Genomic DNA, 23,113 nt, shown 5'->3' on the forward strand with positions numbered 1-23,113 from the left:
TTGACTTTCAAAAACAAGAATCAAGAGAAGCATGAAAAGGTAAACAAGAAAGAGAAATCATAAGGGACTTACTAAACTTGAACTGCTTTGTTTACATTCTTACATGGAAAATTGATGTGTATAATTCATGAGACGTCAGTATTAGTGTAGCTGTAAGGAATGTAGACGTATATATATATATATATACAGAGGGCATAGGGTAAGTTAAATATGAAGGGATGATACCTAAAAACATGGAATTAAGGGATGAGAGAGGAATATATTGGCAGTTCTGTTGGAAGGGAAGAGGGGGCAGGTGAGGGGCAATGAGTGAATCTTGCCCTCATAGGAGGGAATAACATACTCACTCAATTGGATATCTTACCCCCCAGGAAAGAAGAAGGAAGAAGATAAAAAAGGGGGGATGATAGAAGGGAGGGCAGATAGGGGGAGGAGGTAATCAAAAGCAAACACTTTCCGAAAGGGACACCATCAAGGAAGAAAACTGAATAAAGGGGTATTGGGGCACAGAAATCTATCTTGCCCTACAAGAAAGTGAGGGAAAAGGGGGTGGGGGGAGTGGGGTGACAGGAGGGAGGGCTGACTGGGTGTCAGGAAAATTAGAATATATGCCTTCTTGGAGTGGGAGGGAGGGTAGAAATGGGGAGAAAAATTGTAATTCAAACTGTTGTGAAAATCAGTGCTGAAAATTAAAAATATTAAATAAATAAATTTTAAAAAAAGAAAAATATCCACATTTAGCAAAAGAACTATGGAGTCTGAATGCAGATCAAAGCATACTATTTTTATCTTTTAAATTTCTTTTTGTTTGTTTTTTCTTTCTCATGGTTTTTCCCTTTTGTTCTATTCTTCTTTCTCAACATGACTAATGTGGAAATATGATTAATGTGATTGTACATGTATAACCTATATCAGATTGTTTGCTGTCTTGGGGAGGGTAAAGAAGAGGTAGTAAGGGAGAGAAATTTGGAACTCAAAATCGTACAAAAATGAATGCTGAATACTATCTTCATATGTAATTTGAAAATAAAATAGTATTAAATACAAAAATGTGAAACCGACAGATCTACCAAATACTCATTATGTCAATTTTCCCCCATGGCTATTCTCTCTGACTGAGGTGGAACAGGAGCTCATGACACAGCAATGTGTAATCTTGATTCAATTGAACTTTGAATCTCTGCTCCTTCTGAGATCTGAAACAAACTAGGGTACTGGCATGTACTAAGATTGAGGATGGTCAATACTTTCCAGGAATGCTTTTTGGTCTGCAGACCAGTTCACTTTCCTTTTTGAGGTTTCAGATGTGGGTGTAGTGTCCATGCTGTCCTCTTCTGAATTGGTGTTTTGGTCTTCCCTGTCTCCATAATACAAATCAAGGGTCTTTGACTTCTTAGCATGTTTTTTAATGGTGTTTTTTTTTCCTCCTGGCTTCTATAGTGGATCTCTGTTTCTGAGGCTTGTGGGGCTTTGTCCCAACTTTCTTGTGTTGGAATCTGTGAGTCTGCTTACTGGCTTTATGTTCTACAGCCTCTGGTTTCCTGAGGTGTGGGAGAGTGGTGATCTGGCTGCTGTGGAGTCTCCTCTTCCTTAGGACTATTCTACAGAATGGGTGGTCTCAGCTCTTGTCTGTGCTGGTGTCTGCCACTTCCCCTGGCTGTGCAAAGCCCAGTCTGGGTTCCTGGCATTGATGTTTGTTAGCTCCACCCCCTGGGGCTCAGTTACTCTCATTGTTCTGCTGATGTGAGCGCTGCTGGGACACCTCTCTTCCTGTACTAATCTCCTTCTGCCACAATAGGAAGGGACCTCTGCCCCACTTCTCTGGCTACTGAAGCCCCCCTTCTGGCTCCTCTGTTTCTCCTGAGGTATCATTCTCTCGGTTTATTCAAAGGAGGGATAAAAGCTGTTTTACTTGCACATCATGGCTGCCGGAAGTTCAAGAAGGTGAGTTTCAAACCTTTAGACTGTGGTTTGGAGGCCTCTGGGCTAGCTGCTCCTGCAGTGTCAGGCTCTGCACACCAACAGACTTTGGTCCTGGGCTGAGAGGCCTGGGGCTCGATCACAGTTGTAGCCATTATTTCCTCCCTGGGCCTTTTCCTGCTCCAGCATTTCAGTGGCCCAGAGCTGTCCCAGACCCGCACGCTGGCTGGATTCCTCTGCTGTTCCTGCTTGGTTTGGTCTGGTGCCGTTTGGTGTGCCTGGCACTCCCACCCCTCTCAGTCTACTAATGGCTTCTAACTCTCTCAAATCTGCACAGACTCACTTTTTCAGATGTGTCTGATAGAATTTGTGAAAGAGCTCCAGCAGTTCCTTCCTTTCACAGTGCCATCTTCTGTGTTCCACCTCTCTGCAATTTCAACCAAATGGTACTAGTTTTGTTCTCTGAGGCAAAGCAGAGACAATTTAAGCCACCTTCCATCTGAGAGACCTTCAAATACCTGAAGACATCTATCATGTCTCCTTCTGACTTCTTTTTTTCCCTCAAACTAAATAACTTTCATTCCTTCAGGTTTTTCTCATATAGAATGAACTTTGATTATCCCATTTATTCACCTCTTTACTTATTCTAGCTAATCATTGTCCATAAAATATGGGGACTAAAACTGAGTAAATTACTTTTTATGCAGGTTAAGAAGAGTAGACCTTAGCAGAGATAACATCTCTAGTTTTCTTATTGCCATTTAAAATCACAATATCATATTTTTGAATGGTATTTTGTGCTGATAAGTTATATTTACTTGGTAGCCAAATAAAAATCTCAGATAAACTTTTAGCCATGCCTCACCTATCTTCTACTCATGAACTCTATTAAAGATGAGTCTGATGCTCTATATTTCTCCCTATTAAGATTCACCTTATTGAATCTGGCTTCAAATGATAGCCCTTCCAGATATTTCAGGATTCTGATATTTCCTGTTTCCCTGAACACTTCATTTCATCTAAAAATGTTCATCTAAAATGTGATACAGAGCCATAGATAAACCTTTAGGGATATTCCAACATAAGAACAATAGGTAGCATTTATATAACACCTACTTTATGTTAGGCACTTTGCTAAATGCTTTACGTATCTCATTTGATTCTCATAAAACACTATTAGGTAAATTATACAAAATCCTTGTTTTTTTAGACAAGGAAACTGAGGCAGACAGAAGTTAAATGATTTACCCAGGTTCATGTGGTTAGTCAGTGTCTGAGGTTGGATTCAAAGCCAGATCTTCTTGACTTCAGTCCCATTACTTTATCCACTTAGTTGTCACGCATCTTTCCAAATCACGTGAAATAAAATCAAGTAATTATAGGCCATACTTTGGTTTCTGACATTCAATTAGTTTTGATTCTATCTAACTCAATCACCATCTAACTTATATCTATCCCACCTTGTCTTTAAGAATAGCATAAAAAGAATCTGACATGCTTTGAGTTGCATTGATTCTGATCATTAAGGGGGCACGGTGCCAGGTTCTGTACTCTATTCTTGCTATTTTGGGTGAAGGTGCAGTGGGCTTAGGATTTAATCTATTATAGGAAATTTCCTCTGAGGAAATTCCCTCTCCCAATGTTGATCAATCGCTATTTGCCATATAGAGTCTTAGAGAGTTGACCAGAACTGACAAATTGAATGCCTATGGTCACATAGCTAGCAGAGTTAGTCAACAAACATTTATTAAGGGCCACTGGTGTCCAGAACTGTACTAGACACTTGGATTCAGGTCTTCATGAACTCCAACATCAGACATTTATTCATTATTCAATTATGAATATACTCTTAATCCCCCCAAATTTTGTACTCAAAAACATTACCTTCTCTTTCAGGGTTACAAGATACCCCTATATAAGGAAATGCAAGGTAATTTGGAACAAGGGGAAAGGGTAGTAGTGGTTAGGAAGATCAGGAATTATATCATAGAGTAGAAAGCATCTGACTTGAAGTTTTAAGGAAAAAAAATTAAATTTAAATATAAGGTAGGGGGCACATTAGAGTACAGAGCTGATTTGGAGAGCACTCATTCTTGGAGGGTGGAAAACCCATGATGATCTAACAAGTTGGATGGTAAGAAGAGGCCCATAAAAAGATAAAGCATCTCAGACCCATTTATACTTAAGATCTTTCTCCTAAAGCAGGGGTGGGGAACTTGTGGGGTCCAGGCCCACATGTGCCTGCTAGATCCTCAAGTGTAGCCCCTTGACTGAATCTAAACTTTACAGAACAAATCCCCTTAATAAAAGGGTTTGTTCTGTGAAACATCAACTCAGTCAAAAGGATACTCTTAAGACTCTAGAAAGCCACATTTGACCTCCAGGCCACTGGTTCCCCACCCTTGTCCTAGACACTCTCCTCTTTTTTTTTTTAGCTATTGCCTCTATCTCTGTCTCTGTCCCTAATTCTATATCTCTCTCTCTCTGTCTCTCTCTCTCTCTCTCTCTCTCTGTCTCTTCTTCTTGTCTCTGCCTCTTTGGCTCTGTCTATCTCTCTCTGTATATGCAATCTACTTCTATTTCTGTGTATCTCCTTTCTCTTTTTTCTTTCTGTGTTTTTGTTTCTCTGTCTCTATCCCTCAATATCTCTTTGTTTCTATTTCTCATTTTTCTTTCTATCTCTGTCGTTCTCTCTATCTGTCTCTCACCATCTCTCTCTGTTTCTTTTTCTAGCAACTCTTATGCATCCAACAGTCATGTCTATGCAGATAACTCACAAGTCTACATATCTAACCCACATCTTTGTCCTTTGTCCACCATTTGGAAATGACTAGCTTTGTTCCTAAACTAATGACTTCTCCTAACTTCCCTTTTTTTCTATCAAGAGCACCTCTATTCTTCTAGTCTCTAAGATTCATAATCATTGATTCTCTGCTTCCATTGACACTCATAAATAATCAGTTACTTAGACTTCTCAATTCCATTTCCTCAACATCTTTAATACATCTCATCTCTCCATTGACATGACAATCACTATAATTTAGACACTCTTGTCAAGACTATTATAATACTTTCTATTTGGTTTCCTTGAATCCACTCTATCTCCTCTCCAATTCAGCTGCCAAGTTAATATTCCTAAAGAACATTTAGAAGTTTTAATGGTCCCATATTGCATATGGGATTAATTAGGAACTCCTCCGGTATGCATCAAAGCCCTTCACAATTTCAACTCATTTTTATATTCCCGGGTTTAATATACTCACTCATGAATTTAATGTTCCATCCTAACTGGATCCTCATGCAAAACTGTCAATTCCTTACCTTATGTTTGTGTATAGGCTCCTCTCTTATACCAACAGTGTCTGTGCCCTCACTTCAACGTCCTTCTCAAAAAAGCATGCCACAATTTGAAAGTAATACTGCAGATCAGGTCAGAGAACCTATATCTTCCTATTGTTAGAAACTGATCCTTTCAATGTCATGCAAGAACACAATAGAATTTTTTGGCTTCCACATCACACTGATGACTCACATTAAGATTTCAGCCCACTAAAATCCCAATATTATCCACATTAATGACATATAATTACACTTTATCCCTAAAACAATTGTGAAGTTCATTTGTTTCATATCACAAGTGAAAGACTGTTTAATTATCATAACTCCAACCTTGATGAATTTCAATTTAGTAAATTCAGCCCAATGCTCTAGCCTTTTAAGATCCATCCTCCACTTGGCTATCAAAATGATCATCTCATAGCACTCTGACTATATCACTTGTTTGTTTAATAAATTCAGGGGGCTCCCTGTAATCTCCTTTTAACCTAAATATCACACAGAATACCTTCTTTGGCATTAAAAAATCTTCACAGCCTGGCCTTTTCTATTTTTCCAGTTCTCTTGAACCTTATTTCTCCCTACTCCTACCGATGTACTCTATGATCCAGAAACATAGATGTTCTTGCTGCTCTCCAAACAAGACACTTCATCTCCAGATTATGAGCATCGTTGCTGGCCTAGAATATTCTGCTTCATTATCTTAACCTCCTGGTTTCCCTACCTGCCTTCAAGTCCCCACTGAAATTCTGCCTTCTGTAAGAAACCTTTCCTTTATACAAGTGCCTTCCCTCTACTCATCATCTACAATTTATCATATATATGCATATATATATATATATACACATATGGAGAGAGAGATTGTACATAGCTTTTTATGCTATTTCTCCAATTTAACTCAATTAAATGTAAGAGCAGAGACTCTGTTTTTATTTGTTCCTTTTGTTTTTGTTTTTTGTCTTTCTTTATATACCCAGAACTTAGCAAAGCCCCTGGAACATATTACATCATAAAAAAAATGTTTATTGATTTTCTGACTGACTTTTGGATCTTGATTCTATTAGCTATTTTGTTAATAATCTCTCTCAGCTTCGTGGTTTCTAAGATAAAATGAACATACCATCTGGGCTTTCATCCAACTCATTAATAAAGATGTTAAACAGTGGAACACCAAGTACAGATCCCTGGATTACTCCAGTGAGGAACTACTGCCACATTGACATTGAACCATTAACAGCTACTTTTTGAGTCAGGCCATCGAATTCCTTTTGAATCCATCTTAATGCATTATCTTCTAACCCACATCTCCCCAACTTCTCCACAAGGAGACTAGAAGATATTTTGGCATTTAAAAAAAATCTAGGTTAATGACAGCAACATTCCCCTGTCTATTAATGTAGAAATCACATAAAAAAGCAATATTATTCCAGCATAACTATCTCTTGATGAAGTCATATTTGTTCTTTATAATCACTACCTTCCATTCTAATTATTCCCCAATCTTTTCTTTAAAGATATTTTCAAAAAATTTCTATGGTATAGAAGTCAAACTCATTGACTTTTGTTTTCAATACCATTGTCTTCCATTTCTTGAAAACTGGGACAATATTTGCCCAACTTCAATATTGTTGAACCATTCCCATTTTCCATGATCTTTCAAATATCATTCATCATGGCTTAGAAATAATAGCTAGCAATTCTTCCAGAACCAGATAATGTGATTCATCTGGGCCAGGTGACTTGAATTATATGAGGACAGCTAGGTTCTCTCTTACTGTCTCCTTGTTTATCTCAAGTATCTATTTCCTATTAGTCATTTTGTAACTCCCAATTAAATATAATTTTCCCTTGTAGAAAAAAAAATTTTAAAAAGTAAGAACTGAGCAGCATGTGCATATCCTTTGCCTAACATATAGAATATACTCTAAATACTTTTATATCTTGGTCCATAACAGCTATGTCCACTTGCGACTGTTAAGCACCACCAACCCAGTGGTCAGTCTCCTCAAACTACCATAAACAATTCTTTGGCAATTCAGTATAAATAGTTGCAGTGTCTAGGTTAGGGGAAATTGAGAACCATGGAGATTATTAGCAGTCATAAGGCTGTTTAAAAAAAAAGATCTTTAAGACCTGGGGATCTTATTCGGGGTCTAAAGTCATCTCTTCTGCCAGGCCCATATTTAAGTTAAAATTATGGAGGAGAACCTATAATTTTAAAGCCTAGCACATTAGCATTTAGATTAGACCTCATATAGCACTAAATGTGGTGAATTATTGGTTTTTCTTGAGATAGTGCATATTTATTTTCTATTGCCATTGCTTGGGGAGCTCCAAAATTCCTAAGTGCTCACAATCTCAGAATTGCTTAATATGACCCTGCCTCCATTAATGCATGTGTCCATGTTTTCGTTATGCAACCTTGAGCATTTTGATCACATGACAAGTAGCTAAATATGTGCCATTGTTTATGGGCTTTTTCTTTTTAACAGTATGGTGTAGTTGAAATAGCAGTGGTCTAAGAATCAGAAAAGGTGAGTATAAGTCCTAGCTATCTCACTTAGTTCTGTGACCACATCGTGTTTGAGTATCTCTGAGTCTCTGTTTCCTCATTCATAAAAGAATGACTTGATTATCTTCCATGCCCACTTCAAAGGGCATTTGGAAAGACTAACATTCAATTAATTTTAAAATACAATTGTTAAGTATCTTCTTTGCCAAATGATTACATTATGAATAGCAGTAATTCTACAAAGATGCAATAATACAATACCAGAGATTCATATACAGCATTGAGGAACAAAATGATAACTCTCTGACTAATGTGAAGAGCTACATGAATGTAATATAATTTTGATATGATTTAAAAATATATATTAGAGTTCATTGGTATGGATGCTCTTTTAGCTGGTTGGTTGTTATCCTTTGTTCTTGAAGAAGACCAAAGTGATATCACTATGTTGGAGTCAAATTACAGTGTTCCACTGTGGCTGATCAGATAATAGGAGGTCAGAAGACTCTACCACAAATCAGGCACAAATATGGTGTACCTAAATTGTCTCTAAATTTGTTCATCTCGTATTTCTTTTGAGCTAATCCAATTTTGCTTCATTCCTAGAGCATAGCACCATCTTTGATGGGGGCAGTCCTATGTGAGTGTCTCCCATGTCTCAAATCAATTCCAAAGTTGTTCAGAGATACCTTGTGGAGAGCGTCCTTGCACGCATTTTCCATGAAATAGTCTTTTAGACACCATACATTTGGCATTAGAATAACATAGTCAATCGTTAAAGTTGTGCTCTCTATAGTTGAGTTAGAATGCTTGGCAGTTTAGTTTAAGAAAGGACCTCAGTGTCTAGTACCTTATCTTGTTAGGTGATCTTCAGAATATTCCTAAGACAATTCAAGCAAAATCAATTCAGTTTCCTGGTACATCACTGGTAGACTGAACAGGTTTCACAGGCATATAACCACAAGATCAGCTCAATGGCTCTGCAGACCTTCAGTCTGGTAAGCATCCCAATACTTCTTCTCTCCCACACTTCCCTTCAGAGATTCCCAAACACTGAGCCAGTTATAGTAATGTGTGTATCAACCTCATCATCTGTGTGTAGATTATTAGAAAACCTGCTGGCAGCATAACTGAACTCATCCTCAGTTTTCAGTTGTTTTTTTTTTTTTTTCATTTGCTGGACTGATGCTTTCACATATGGATGGTATGGTGCTGGCTTGTGGAGAACCTTTGTTTTCTTAGTGTTAATTGTTAGGTCAAAATGAGTACAAATAGCAGAGAATTGATAGATACTTTGCTGCATCTCAGCTTCAGAGGCTGAATTGAGTGCTCCATTATCTGGGAACAAAAAAATTACACCTACTTTTCCTCCACTATAGTGGTGGCTTGTAGCCTTTTCAAGTTGAACAATTTACCATCAGTATAGTCTCTGACCTTGATGCTGCTTTTGTCCTTGATGAAGGCTTCTGACAATAATGCTGAAAACATTATGCTGAAAAGCATGGACACAGCACACAGCCTTGCTTCTCTCTACTGGTGACTGGGAAAGCAGGAGGGCACTGTCTATTATCTGGAACCTGTGAAAGTATGTCATCATGAAATTTACATAGAGTACTGATGAATTCTCTTGGCAACGGAATTTTAACATAATTTTCTGCAAGTCCTCATGACTTACAAGATCAAAGGTCTTGGTCAGATCAATGAATGTTGTATATAGCCCTTTGTTCTTCACCTGGCATTTTTTTTTCTGGAGTTGTCAGCCAGCAAACCCATATCTATGATTCCTCTTCACTTTCTGATGCCACACTGGCTCTCAGGTAAATGTCCATCTTCCTGGTGAAGTACAATCCTACTAAGGAGAACTCTGGCAACAATCTTGCCAGCAATGACTAAGAGAGAGATCCCTCCCCCCATAGTCATAGGACAATCCATTTCCTTTTCCTTTGTAGAGGTGGACAATGGAGACATACTTGAACTCCTGAGACATAATCTCCTCTTGCCACATAATCCAGGAGATTTCAGTTAGTTTTTGTATGAATAGTGGATGTAAATCTCAGCTGGAATAGAATCAGTACCAGGTGTTTTGACACACAGAAAGAGTTTAATGGAATTAAAAAACCTTTTTCTTCATTTGGAAGTTTAGCTGGAGGGGGATTGACTTCAACCTGAGGTATATAGTTAATGACTTCAGCATTGATTGATGATGGTCTACCGAGAATACTATGGAAGTGTTCAGTGCATCAGTTCATGGTCATGCCCTTATCACTAATCAATGTGGTTCCATCAACACTGAGTAGTTGAGGTACACCATAGGCCTTTGGCCCATAAATAGCCTTGAGGGCATCATAAAAGCCCTTTGTAGTGTTAATTTCCATGTTAAACTGAGTTTAATCTGCCTTTTTACTGAGCCAAGAATCCTCCATCTGTCTAAACTCTGCTTGCACTTTAATTCTGATATAGCTAAATACTGCCATCTTAGAGATGAGCGAACTATCCTGCTGGTAAACTCTAGAGAATCTTCATTTTTCATTTAGTAGCTTCTGGATTTCCACCATCAGTTTTGTCAAACCAGTCTTGTTGTTTGCTAAGTGTTCTGGTTCAGATGAATAAATCCAGTGTTTTACATGAAACCTCTGAAAGCTGCCCACTTATTTTTAATAATATTTTATTTTTTTCCAATTACATGTCAAGACAATTTTTGTCATACATTTTTACAAGATTTTTGAGTTACACATTTTTCTCCCTCCCTCCCTCTTCTACCCTATTCTTAAAATAGTAGGTAATTTGATAGAAGTTATACATGTGCTATCATGGAGAACACATTTCCACATTAGTCACAGTTGTGAAAGAAGAAACAGATAAAAAGGAAAAAAAAGAACATGAAAAAGAATAAAGTAAGTAAAACAAAACACTTTGAGCTGTATTCAGAGTCCATCAGTTCTTTATCTGGATTTGGATAGCATTTCCCCTCATGAGTCCTTTGTACTTTTCTTGGATCATTGTGTTGATGAGAAAAGCTGAGTTATTCACAATTGATCAAAACACAAAGTTGTGGATTTTTCCCTTTTTAGACATTTCTTGGGTCTTGCTATTGGAGATCACTTTTTTTCATTCAGTTCTGGTCTTCTTATGAAAACTTAAAATCCTTATTCTTCATTGAATACCCTTTTTTCTCTTGAATATGTTCAGTTTTACTGGGCAATTATTCTCAGTTGTAGACCTAGCTCCTTTGGCTCCCAGAATATCGTGTTCCATGACTTCTGATCCTTTAAAGTAGGAACTGTAAAGTTCTGTGTGATCCTGATTATGGCTTTCTGATATTTGACTTGTTTCATTCTGACCACTTGCAGTATTTTTTCCTTGACCTGATAGTTCTGTGATTTGGCTATAAAGTTCCTTGGAGTTTTAATTTTGGGATCTCTTTCCTGAGGTGATTGGTGAAGTCTTTCAATGCCTATTTTCTCCTCTGTTTCCAGGATATTAGGGCAGATTTCCTTGATAATTTTTTGAAAGATGCTGTCCTCTTTTTTTATTATGACTTTCAGGTAGTCTAATCATTCTGTCATTGTCTCTCCTAGATCCATTTCCTAGGTTAGTTTTTTTCCCCCAAATGTGTTATTTTACATTTCTTTTCTATTTTTTTTATCCTTTTGAATTTGTTTGATTGATTCTTGAAGTCCTACAGAGTCATTAGCTTCCACTTACCCAATTCAAACTTTTAAGGAGTTGTTTTCCTCAATTAGCTTTTGTACTTCCTTTTCCATTTTGCTAATTGTATTTTTTAAGCAGTTGTTTTCTTCTGTGGATTATTGTATCTCCTTTTCAATGCCAATTCTACTTTTTAGGCAGCTGTTTTCTTTTTCTAAGCTGTTGATTCTTTTTTCATAATTCTCTTGCTTCACTCTCATTTCTTTTTTTCCAATTTTTCTTCTAATGTGATTTTAAGCTCTTTTTTGAACTCTTCCATGAATTCTTTCTGGGCTTCCCATTTTCTTCCCCCATAGGTGTCTCAACACTTTTGTCCTCTTCTGAGTTTGTGTCTTAGTCTTCCCTATCACCATAATATCATTCTATGGTGAAATACTTTTTTTGTTGTTGTTTTTTGCTCATCTTTGATGGCCTTTTCCCTTTTTTCTAAATTTGAGCTCTGCTTCCAGAGAGGAATGGGTAGTATCTCAAATTTCTTATGTCAGGGGCTGAGGCTGGTGGGGTATTTCTGCATTTTCCAGGAGCTATGTTGAAACATGTGGTAGTCTGGCTGCTGCAGGCTGGCTCTTTGCCTGGGCTATCCTGAAGTATGTGAAGGCCTGCCCACTTGAGGTTGCCTGTTTTCCTAGGGTTACACTGAAGCACATGGCAGTTCTTGGAGTTGTAGTCCGCCTCTTCCCGGGCTATGCTGAGGCATGTGGGAGACCCTGGTGTCAGTGTTTGCGTGCTCCATCACACTGAGGTTCAAGATCTCTCTCTGGTTTGCTGAGGTGGGTCTTCTTGCTGGCTTACTGGGATGCTTCTTGTCCTGTACTGCATTGCTCATCCTAGGACCTTGAGGTAGGTAAAAAAAAAAGTAAAATGGTGTGGGTGATGTCATTTGATCCATGCATAAATGGGATTTAAGTGAGGTAAAGTTGTACAAAATCAAGATATCTGGTAATGATTTGGGATGAAATGGGTGCCCTTACTGTCTTTGATTTCTAACCAAGCTCTAAATGTTCCACAGCACCTGCTTCAGCTGCCTTCCTGGCTACTGGAACACTCACTCACCCATTCCACCATAAAAACATCTTCATGTAATTAGGATGGACATTCTCCTAACTCATAGAAGGGTTTGAGGCCCATCAGTTACCTTCAACCTGGTTTAGCATGTCTCCTGAAATTATTTACCAGAGTGTGATTGCTGCACATGCTACAGCTTTTTTGAGATACAGGTGAGAATCAGGTAGATGCTAAAGGTGGAAAAGCAGCCCTGAAAAGGTTTTAGTAGCCCTCACACCAGAGGTACTACTCTTCCCTGAACATACCTCACACTCCAACTCCTTTAACTAATGAAGATACTAAATCTTTAAAATTAACATGGATAAAAAATGCATCACACCCCATATATAGATTTTAGTAATGAATCTTTCACATTTAGTCAGGATGATCCTTGGAGGAAAGACATTTTGAAGATTAGCAAACTAAATCTTAGAGAATATCACTAATCAATGTGGTTCCATCACCACTGAGTAGTTGAGGTACACCATAGGTCTTTGACCCATAAATAGCCTTTATCCAAGGTCACACAGCTACCAAGTATCAAGAGCAGAGCTTCAAACTAAATCATCAGAACTCCAAGTTCAATGCTCTTCCCATTATACCACGAATCTATCTATCCATCTATCTATCTATCTATCTATCTATCTATCTATCTATCTATCTATCTGTATGCATGTATATAGATATAGATATGTATGTATGTATATGTGTGTATGTATATGTATATAAGTATGATTTCATTAAATGTTTCCGTACTATATGCAAATTTGTTAGCACTTAGTTTTCAAAATTTTGAGTTCCAGATTTTCTTCCTCCCTCCCAACCTTCCCCCCATCCATTGAAAAGGCAAGAGATATGAGCAGAACCCGGAAAACATTGTACACAGTAACAGCAACACTGTGTGATGATCAGCCATGAATAATTTAGCTATTCTCACCAATGCAATGATCCAAGACAATTGCAAAGGACTCATAATGGAAAATGCTATCCATATCCAGATAAAGAACTGATGGACTCTGAATGCAGATCAAAGCATCCTATTTTCACCGCATTTTTTTCTGTGTTTTTTTTCTTTTTTGTTCTCTTTCTTCTTTCACAAATGGGACTAATATGGAAATGTATTATACATGATTGCACTTATATATGCTATATCAAATTGCTTACCATTTTAGGGAGAGTGGGGTGGAGGTGGAGGGAGAAAAATTTGGAACTCAAAGTCTCATAAAAATAAATAATAAAAAAATTGCCCTCATACATAATTGGTAAAAAATAAAATATTACTAAAAAAAGAAAAGGCATGAGATAGTTGAATTATATATGTGAAGTCATGCAAAACATATCTTTATATTAGTCATGTTGCAAAAGGAAATATGCAAATATACAAACACAGGAAAAATAAAGAAAGTTTAAAAAGTCTGCTTCAATCTTCACTCAGTGACCATTAGTGCTCTCTCTGTTGGATGGCATTTTTCATCTTTTGGAATGGATTTGGACCATTGTCTTAATCACAGTAGTATTTCACAGTTGATCTTCCTCACAATATCACTCTTACTGTGTGCAATGTCCTCCTACTTTCACTTGCTTCACTTTGCTTCAGTACATGTATGTCTTCCCAGGTTTTCCTGAAACCATCCTGTTTATCATTTCTTATATCACAATAGCATTCTATCACAAACATATACTACAACTTGTTCAGCCATTCTCCTCTTGATGAACATGCCCTCCGTTTCCAATTCTTTGCCAATACAAAGAGAGCTGCTATAAATATTTTTTGTGCAAATAGGTCCTTTTCCCTTTTCTTTTGTCACTTTGGGTTACTGACTTAGTGCTGGTATTGCTGGGTTAAAGGATATACACAATTATTCAGTCCTTTTGACACAGTTCCAAATTGTTCTCCAGAATGCTTAGACCAGTACATAACTCCGCCAAAAGGGCATTATTTTCCCAGTTTTTCCACATCTGCTCCAGCATTCACCTGAATCTTTTTGAATATGACATTTTTTGTTTAAGTTGCTAAATAAGTGAACAATAAAACTTTGATAAATGGGAAAATTGTTTAGTTTACTCAAGAAGAAATTATCATGCACTTCAGAAGCACCTATATATGCATATATATATATATATATATATATGTATATGTAATTATATGCTAGTAATAATTTCATATCTATTCATGAAAGCAACACCAACAGGGGAGGGGAAGGAATGGGAAGAAATAAAGTAAAAAGTACACAGCAGAGAACAAAAGAAAACCTACAAGGAAGCAAAAAAGCTGGGTACCTTTGAAAACAGTGAAAACAGTATTTACTATATAGGTTTCCTTAAAATTGGAATTTATCATTTTATATTGAATAGTTTCTTATGTTGTGCTACAAAATGGCAATATTATTTTCTTGTCTCATTTTAATATTAAAATGAATTTTATAAATTTACCAAAAAATGAAATGGGAGAGGCAGGAGGGATAAAGAGAATTTAGAATTCAAAATTTTATGAAAGTTAAAAATCACTATGGCTAGGGGCAGAGCCAATATGGTCGTTGGAAAGCAGGGACTTGCTTAAGCTCTCCCCGCTGGTTCCTCCAAACACCTATAAAAATGGCTCTGAACAAATTCTAAAGATGCAAAACCCACAAAATAGCAGAGGCAAGCAGGGCTCCAGCCCAGGACAGCCTGGAGGGTCTCTGGGTAAGGTCTATCTCACAGAGCTGGGAGCAGAGTGGAGCAGAGGCCAGCGTGAGCAGTGCCTGGACAAACCAGACCAGGAGTCAGGCAGAAAAGGCTGTGGGGCCCTGAATCATTGAGCTGTGGCAGTTATCAGACTTCTCAAACCACAAACACCAATGACAACAGAGCAGGTTAGTGGGAAAAACTTCTGGGACAGAGTGAAAGGAGTTCAAAGTCTGCCACCCACCCCGACGGCGGTGGAAGGGGTACAGCTCTGAGGCTTCTTCCAGAGCTACAACTGCAGTTGCTTCCAGGCCCAGGCCCACCTGGTGGAAGTAATTAAGTGGTGGATTAGAGCGGGAGTGCAAAGCCTGCTTTACCCTGCCTGGAACTGTGCCACAAGCCTGGTTGGCAGTTCTAGGGAAGAAGAGGTGCTGGTGTGGCAGTGCTTGCTGTGTAGAAGTAGCTCTGAAAAAATCGGTGCAGCCCCTCAAGCTTAGGAAAAAGTACTCTCTACTCTACAAGCAGTAATACCCTGACAAAAAGCTAAAGGGTCAAGTAGTTTTCTGGGAATATGCACAGGCAGTGAAAATGGACTCAGACTCAGAGGTGACAAAGAACACCAAAACATACAGCCAGAAGAAGTCAACAGAGTCAAAGAGCCTACGTCAAAGGCCTCCAAGAAAAATATGAACTGCTCTCAGGCCATAGAAGAGCTCCAAAAGGATTTGGAAAAGCAAGTTAGAGAAGAAGAGGAAAAATTGGAAAGAGAAATGAGAGTGATGCAAGAAAACCATGAAAAACAAATCAGTGACTTGTGAAAGGAAACCCAAAAAATACTGAAGAAAAGAACATCTTAAAAAATAGACTCACTCAAATGGCAAAAGAGCTCCAAAAAGCCAATGAGGAGAAGAATGCCTTGAAAGGCAGAATTAGCCAAATGGAAAAGGAGGTCCAAAAGACCACTGAAGAAAATACTACCTTAAAAATTAGATTGGAGTGAGTGGAAGCTAGTGACTTGATGAGAAATCAAGATATTATAAAACAGAACCAAAGGCATGAAAAAGTAGAAGATAATGTGAAATATCTCATTGGAAAAACCACTGACCTGGAAAATAGATCCAGGAGAGATAATTTAAAAATTATTGAACTACCTGAAAGCCATAATCAAAAATTGCCTAGATATCATCTTTCAAGAAATTATCAAGGAAAACAGCCTTGATATTCTAGAGCCAGAGGGTAAAATAGAAATTGAAAGAATCCAGTAATTGCCTCCTGAAAAAAGATCCCAAAAAGAAAACTCCTAGGAATATTGTGACCAAATTCCAGAGCTCCCAGATCAAGGAGAAAATACTGCAAGCAGCCAGAAAGAATCAATTTGAGTATTGTGGAAACACAATCAGGATAAAATAAGATCCAGCAGTTTCTACCTTAATAGATTGAAGGGCTTGAGATATTATACTCCGGAGGTCAATGGAGTTAGGATTAAAACCCAGAATCACTTACCCAGCAAAACTGAGTATAATGCCCCAAGGCTATATATGGGTTTTCAATAAAATAGAGGACTTTCAAGCTTTCTCAGTGAAAAGACCAGAGGTGAATAGAAAATTTGACTTTCAAACACAAGAATCAAGAGAAGCATGAAAAGGTAATCAAGAAACAGAAATCATAAGGGACTTACTTACTAAAGTTGAACTGTTTTGTTTATATTCCTACATGGAAAGATGATGTGTGTAATTCATGAGAACTCAGTATTAGGGTAGGAATATATGTGTGTGTGTGTGTGTGTGTGTGTGTGTGTGTGTGTATGTGTGTGTATATTTTATATATATATATATGTATATAAGTATGTATGTATATAGACAGAGGGCACAGGGTTAGATGTAGGGATGATATCTAAAAAAAATCAAATTAAGTGATGAGAGAGGGAGAAAGGGAGAGACAGAATGGGGTAAAATTGGCAAGACAAAACAGTTCTGTTGGAAGGGAAGAGTGGGCAGATGAGGGGGAATGATTGAATCTTGCTCTCATCAGATTGGACCTGAGGAGGGAATAACATACACACTCAATTGGGTATCTTACCCCACAGGAAAGAAGGAGGAAGATAAAAAAGGGGGGACTATAGAAGGGAGGGCAGATTAGGGGAGGAGGTAATCAAAAGCAAACACTTTTGTAAAGGGACAGGTTCAAGGGAGAAAATTGAATAAAGGGGGACCAGATAGGAGGGAGCAACATGAGTATTGTGGAAGTTTTTTGCATAATGATACATGTGTGGCCTATGTTGAATTGCCTGCCTTCTTAGGGAGCATTGTTGGGGAGCGAAGAGGGGAAAGAAAGTTTTAAAAGCAGATGTTCAAAAAAAAGTTGTTTTGGCACGCAACTGGGAAGCAACATATGCAGGCAATGGAGCATAGAAATCTATCTTGCCTTACAAGAAAGTAAGGGAAAAGGGGATGGAAGGGAGTGGGGTGACAGAAGGGAGGGCTGACTGGGGAATGGGGCAATCAGAATATATGCCATTTTGGACTGGTGAGAGGATAGAAATGGGGAAAAATTTGTAACTAAATTTGGGGAAATCAGTGCTGAAAACTAAAAATATTAAATAAATAATAAAATATTCTTAAAAAGTTAAAGATCATTTTTATGTAATTGTGAGAAAATTAAGAAAAACCATGAAAGCTTTTTTTAAAGCTCCCCCCACCCCAACTTGCCTTGGATGCGGCTACAGCTACAGTTGCAACAGCAGCAGCATCACATCCCACAGAAAGTTCTGAGCTCCCAGGCACGGGTCTCAGGGCTTCCTGCCTCATAAGAGGAGCAGCAGGCTCCAGGCAAAGGTGAAGTAATTTCACAAAGATAACCCCCTCTTAGCCCATCTACCTCACAGCTTTTCTGGAATATAAGGCAGGAATGATCCTCATCATTCCAGAGGTGGACAGGTCTGGCTCAAAGGTCAAAAAGAAGGAAGTGCTTGAGGCCATCACCATAGTGGAGATGCCTTCCCATCATCATTGTAGGCATCATGGGCTATGTGCAAACTCCATGAGGCCTGTATAGCTTCAAAACTATCTTTGCTATGCACATAAATGATGAGCATAGGAGGCTATTCTGTAAGTACTGGCATAAGTCCAAGAAGAAGGCCTTCACCAAGTACTGCAAGAAGTGGCAAGATGATAACAGCAAGAAACATCTGGAGAAAGACTTCAACAGAATGTAGAAGTACTGCCAGGTGATCCAAGTCAATGCTCACACCCAGGTGTGCCTGCTCCCTCTGAGGCAGAAGAAGCCTCACCTGATGGAAATCCAGGTGAATTGAGGCAGTATAGCTGAGAAACTATACAGGGTCTGGAAGAAGCTGGAGAAACAGGTCCCCATGTCTGCTATATCTGGTTAGGATAAGATGATTGATGTCATTGGAGACACCAAAGGCAAGGGTTACAAAGGTGTCACGTCACCAGCTGCTGGCACACAAAGAAACTGCCTCCAAAAATCACCAAAACCTGTGTAAGGTGGCACGTACTGGAGCTTAGCACCCAGCCCATATATCCTTCTCTATGTCTAGAGCTGATCAGAAGGGCTACCACCATCAGATCGAGATCAACAAAAAGATCTACAAGATTGGGCAGGGCTGTCAGATCAAAGATGGCAAATTAATCAAAAACAACTGATCCTCTGATTATGATCTGTGCAACAAGAGTGTCAACCCTCTGGCAGGCTTTGTCTACTATGTAAAATGGCAAATGACTTTATCAAGCTGAAAGGCTGTGTCATTGGGACCAATAAGTGTGTTATTACCCTGAGAAAGTCTCTGCTGGTACAGATAAAACATCATGCCCTGGAGAAGATCCACCTGAAGTTTACCGATACCACCTTCAGATTTGGCCATGGTCAGTTCCAGACTATGGAGGAGAAGAAAGCTTTCATGGGACCACTCAAAAAAGACCATGTCATGAAAAAGAAGCTGTTTAATGTTTCCAAACCAACTTGGAACTGGTGGATTTTCAATAAATTTTTCAAAGCTAAAAATAAATAAATAAAAGCTCCACCACTCAAAAAAAAAAATAAAAAGCAATGCCAACTACTGTTTTCAATCTGCTAACCTTAGTCACCTTATCAATTTCTTTGAAATTAATACCGTTTTTAAAATATTATAATTCAAAATTATCGCAGCTCTAAATATAAATAAAGATGTGAATTCTTAAAACAAATAGCAAGATTTAGCATAATATTGAAAATTTCCACTATACATTCATTGTGAAGCCTTGAAGTATTGTGGATGTGACACTTTACACTGGAAGGTTATGAGAGATGAATACATGCTCTGGCACATAATACTCAAATGGGATTCTAGTTTTATGTTACTTTGATCCTTTGAAGGCTTTATGATTTTATTGATGTGGATATTCTGCCTCGTGATATAGAAAATACCCTCTCCACAACTTCTCATGCAATGGATTTCTAATCCATGTATTCTCCCAAATATTCCAGAGAGGATGTACTTGAATTGGGAATGCTGAAAACCTACCTTCTATCTGTATTTCTGTGTTTGTTGTTTAAGTATTAGTGCTTAACAAAATTGAAATAAGTTGTCAAATCAAAGTATGTGTAGGTATTTTCAAAGTTCTACTTTTGATCCAGGAAAAAAAAACCTTTCTCTCTCTCTCTCTCTCTCTCTCTCTCTCTCTCTCTCTCTCTCTCTCTCTCTCTCTCTCCATATATATATTATTATTTGAAAATAAAAGATTGCTAACAGGTTTATTCCCCAAATAAAACAATAACTTATTCACTAAAAAATAACACAATATTCTTTGTTCCACATAATCAAAAACATTGACATTTAGGAATGTATGTTGATTTGCAGATTTCCAGATTGTGGTGCATATATTACTTTAAGAAAAACAAACATCAAAAAATTGTTTTGAATCAGGTTAAAAGAATTAACAGAGTGACATTGTTTTTGTTGTGCTTACCCCTACCTCAAGTAGCTAAAAAGCTCTCATTCTGAAGTCTACGATTGTGCTCTCTAATCTTCTATTGCCCCATGCAAAGAATACTACCTTAGCTCTTGCTGAACCAGAATATATAGTATCTTTCTATTTTATTCCATTTCTCTCAGTACTACTGGGTATTTAGCTCTCCTAGTTTTTAAGTATACCATCTGATTCGCGAAGCCAAGGTTATACAGTGATTGCATTGCATGAGAGTATCTTTGAAGGTTCTAATTTAAGTTTTAAAAGGAGAATTTGATTTTGAAACATAGTTCTAATGTAATTGTCTATCACCTCCATGACACATTCAGGTGGTAATCAAGGAGGGATTTTTGAGGAAAAAATACACAGGAAAATAATTGAATGCCCGGTGTTTACTTAGGATATAGGTACATAAAAACCAACTTGATGATTTTGATTAATTTGAGATTCAAGATTCCATTAAAATAAGGTGTGTAAACACATACACATACATACATACATACATACATATATATTCAAACTTATTAGTTCATTAACTTGAAACAAAAATTCAATTGGTCTTTGAACAATTAATTTTTTTATGGATTTGTGGTTCCTTTACTAGCTATGTGACCCTGAGCAAGCCACTTAACTTGTATCTGCCTCATTTTCTTCAATTATAAATTAGGTCTAATAATAACACCTACTTCCCTGGGTTATTGTGAGGATCAAATGGGCTAATGTTTGCAAGGTCCTTAGAACAGTGCCCTGAACATTGTAGGGAATTCATTAATACATGTGCCCTTTCTTTCGTGTGTGTGTGTGTGTGTGTGTGTGTGTGTGTGTGTGTGTACAAAGCTAAGAATATTCAGAGGTCATATAGTTCTTTCTAAAACTTAGTGGAAAAGCATATTGTAGTACAATTTAAAGGACTGAATGCTGCAGAATGTGACCACCTGTCCAGTGACAAAGCATTCATCTTTTCTTGGATTTTTCTCCTGCATGCTAACAAAGGAGAACAAATAAAACACTTTCTAGCACTTAAGAATATTGGCAATGTAAAATAGATGTATTTGAAACACAGCAGTCATGTATAAAGTTTTTAAGATGAAAATTCCTCCAGTATCAGCAGTTTAAAAAATTCAGGACATTAGAAGGACAAAAGCAGCCTGAATAGATTAGTATGTTAATAGGTTGGTAGACTATGGCAAGGGCTTAGTATTTGTTGGTCACTGGCCATATAAGAGATAGGAAAATATTGGAAGAGGACTGAGACTAAAAATTTTGAAACATTCAAACATGAAACTTTCATATCACTTGCAGCTCATGAGACACGTTATATTATTTAAAGGAGACAAGTGAATGTCACATCAGAGATCAAAATGAGTTATATTTATTCTAATTTAATTCTTCATTTAATTTCTAAACATGGCAGATTGTTTGAGGGCAAAAACTGACATTGGGCAACTTTTATAATTGACAATTCAATTAAAAGAAGTTGACATCCATGTGTCAGATTTGGCTAGCATTCCCAAAGAAATTAGCAATCTTACTTGTTTGAGAAAACTCAGATAGCTCTTTGGATGTAAGCTGAAACATGTTCTCTTGTCCAGAAAAACAGTTGATCAGAGATCTGTATGTGTCAGACCTAGACATTCCACTTCTAAGTAATTATTACTATAAATAATTTTGAAGTACTTTAGTTAAGTCGGATATATGACATACCCATCAATATTGGTAATATCTTTAAACAATTTAAAATTATGTCCATGTAGGAAGATTCAAAATAACTCAAAGGAAGAGCAGAAAAGTACATAATGATTCTCCAAGATTTCAGAGATTCTGGTGAGACCTAAATGGAAGCTGAGAATAAAATTGGAGGGGAAACTTATGATTGCCTATTACATTAAAAGGCAGGAATTTGTGACATGGAGAAAAAAAGAAACTGAAGGATCTCAGAAAGACTGCTATTGTTCACAGAATAACAATAGTTGGGTACATGACTGCCATAAAGGGTAAGTCCTTCCAATAGTACTTTAAAGAAACTTAAATTGTTCTTTAAAATGAGTTCAATGAAAGGTCAATTTGTCAGGCAATTCAGAAGGAAAATGAGAAGTAGGCCTACTCTGCTCCTTTCTTAGGAAGCAATTGAGTAAACGTTGTCTAAAGTGGGGGCAGATTTAGAGGCTCATAAAAAGAAAGATGAAGAAGACTTTGCAAAGTTTAGGATATGGGCTTAAATTTTAAATTTGTTCCATTTCCAGGAAATTATGTTAATCTGAAGTAGAAAAAATGAAACATGTAAGAAACATACAATGGTGGTATCATTAATACTGCTACTACTAATTGCAATTGCCCTGAAAATTTAAGTAATACGATATTAAATGATTAAGATTAATTAAACTTCATGGATTTTTGTGAATACATTTTTCAGAAAAAAGGTCAAAAAATATATCTGAAACCAGTGTTTTGCTTAAATTTCCAACTATTATAGGTTGCTTAATATTCTACAATGTTTTTTTTTTATAATGTGATAATTCTGACCATCAGTGTGGATTCAAATAAAAAGGTCAAAGGCTTATCACAGCAGAAGAAAGAATAACGATTTAACTATAATTATCCCACTTTTAGCAAAGATTCAAGATCATCTTTATATAATCATTGGACTATTTGACTATGCATTTGCCTAATCTTTCTTTTGTTTTCAATAACACTTCTACTTGTCAAATCTCTAATTTTTAAATATTTTTATCACTGATGGTAGAATTTTGTCTCTGTCTGGATTGCTTTTGCATTACATTTTCTGTACTTTGACATGAAAAAATTCTCACTAGGTATAACATAATTGTTTTGCAGACTAACTTAAGAAGCATTCATTCCTTTTTTTTGTAGAGAACAATGTAACAAAATATGTTATTATTTAGAACCTGATAATACAGCATACCTGCACCCTTCTCGACTAAGCTATTTGACAAAATTC

The 23,113-nt window shown here is 37.2% G+C and overlaps 1 pseudogene; it reads left to right on the top strand.

The window, feature by feature from the left end:
* The first annotated feature begins 1,921 nt into the window (after window positions 1-1,921).
* Window positions 1,922-22,735, top strand: LOC118840352 (annotated as a pseudogene).
* Window positions 22,736-23,113: the final 378 nt, after the last annotated feature.

This window comes from Trichosurus vulpecula, chromosome 1 (genome assembly GCF_011100635.1).
Source record: "Trichosurus vulpecula isolate mTriVul1 chromosome 1, mTriVul1.pri, whole genome shotgun sequence".
Lineage (NCBI taxonomy): Eukaryota > Metazoa > Chordata > Mammalia > Diprotodontia > Phalangeridae > Trichosurus > Trichosurus vulpecula.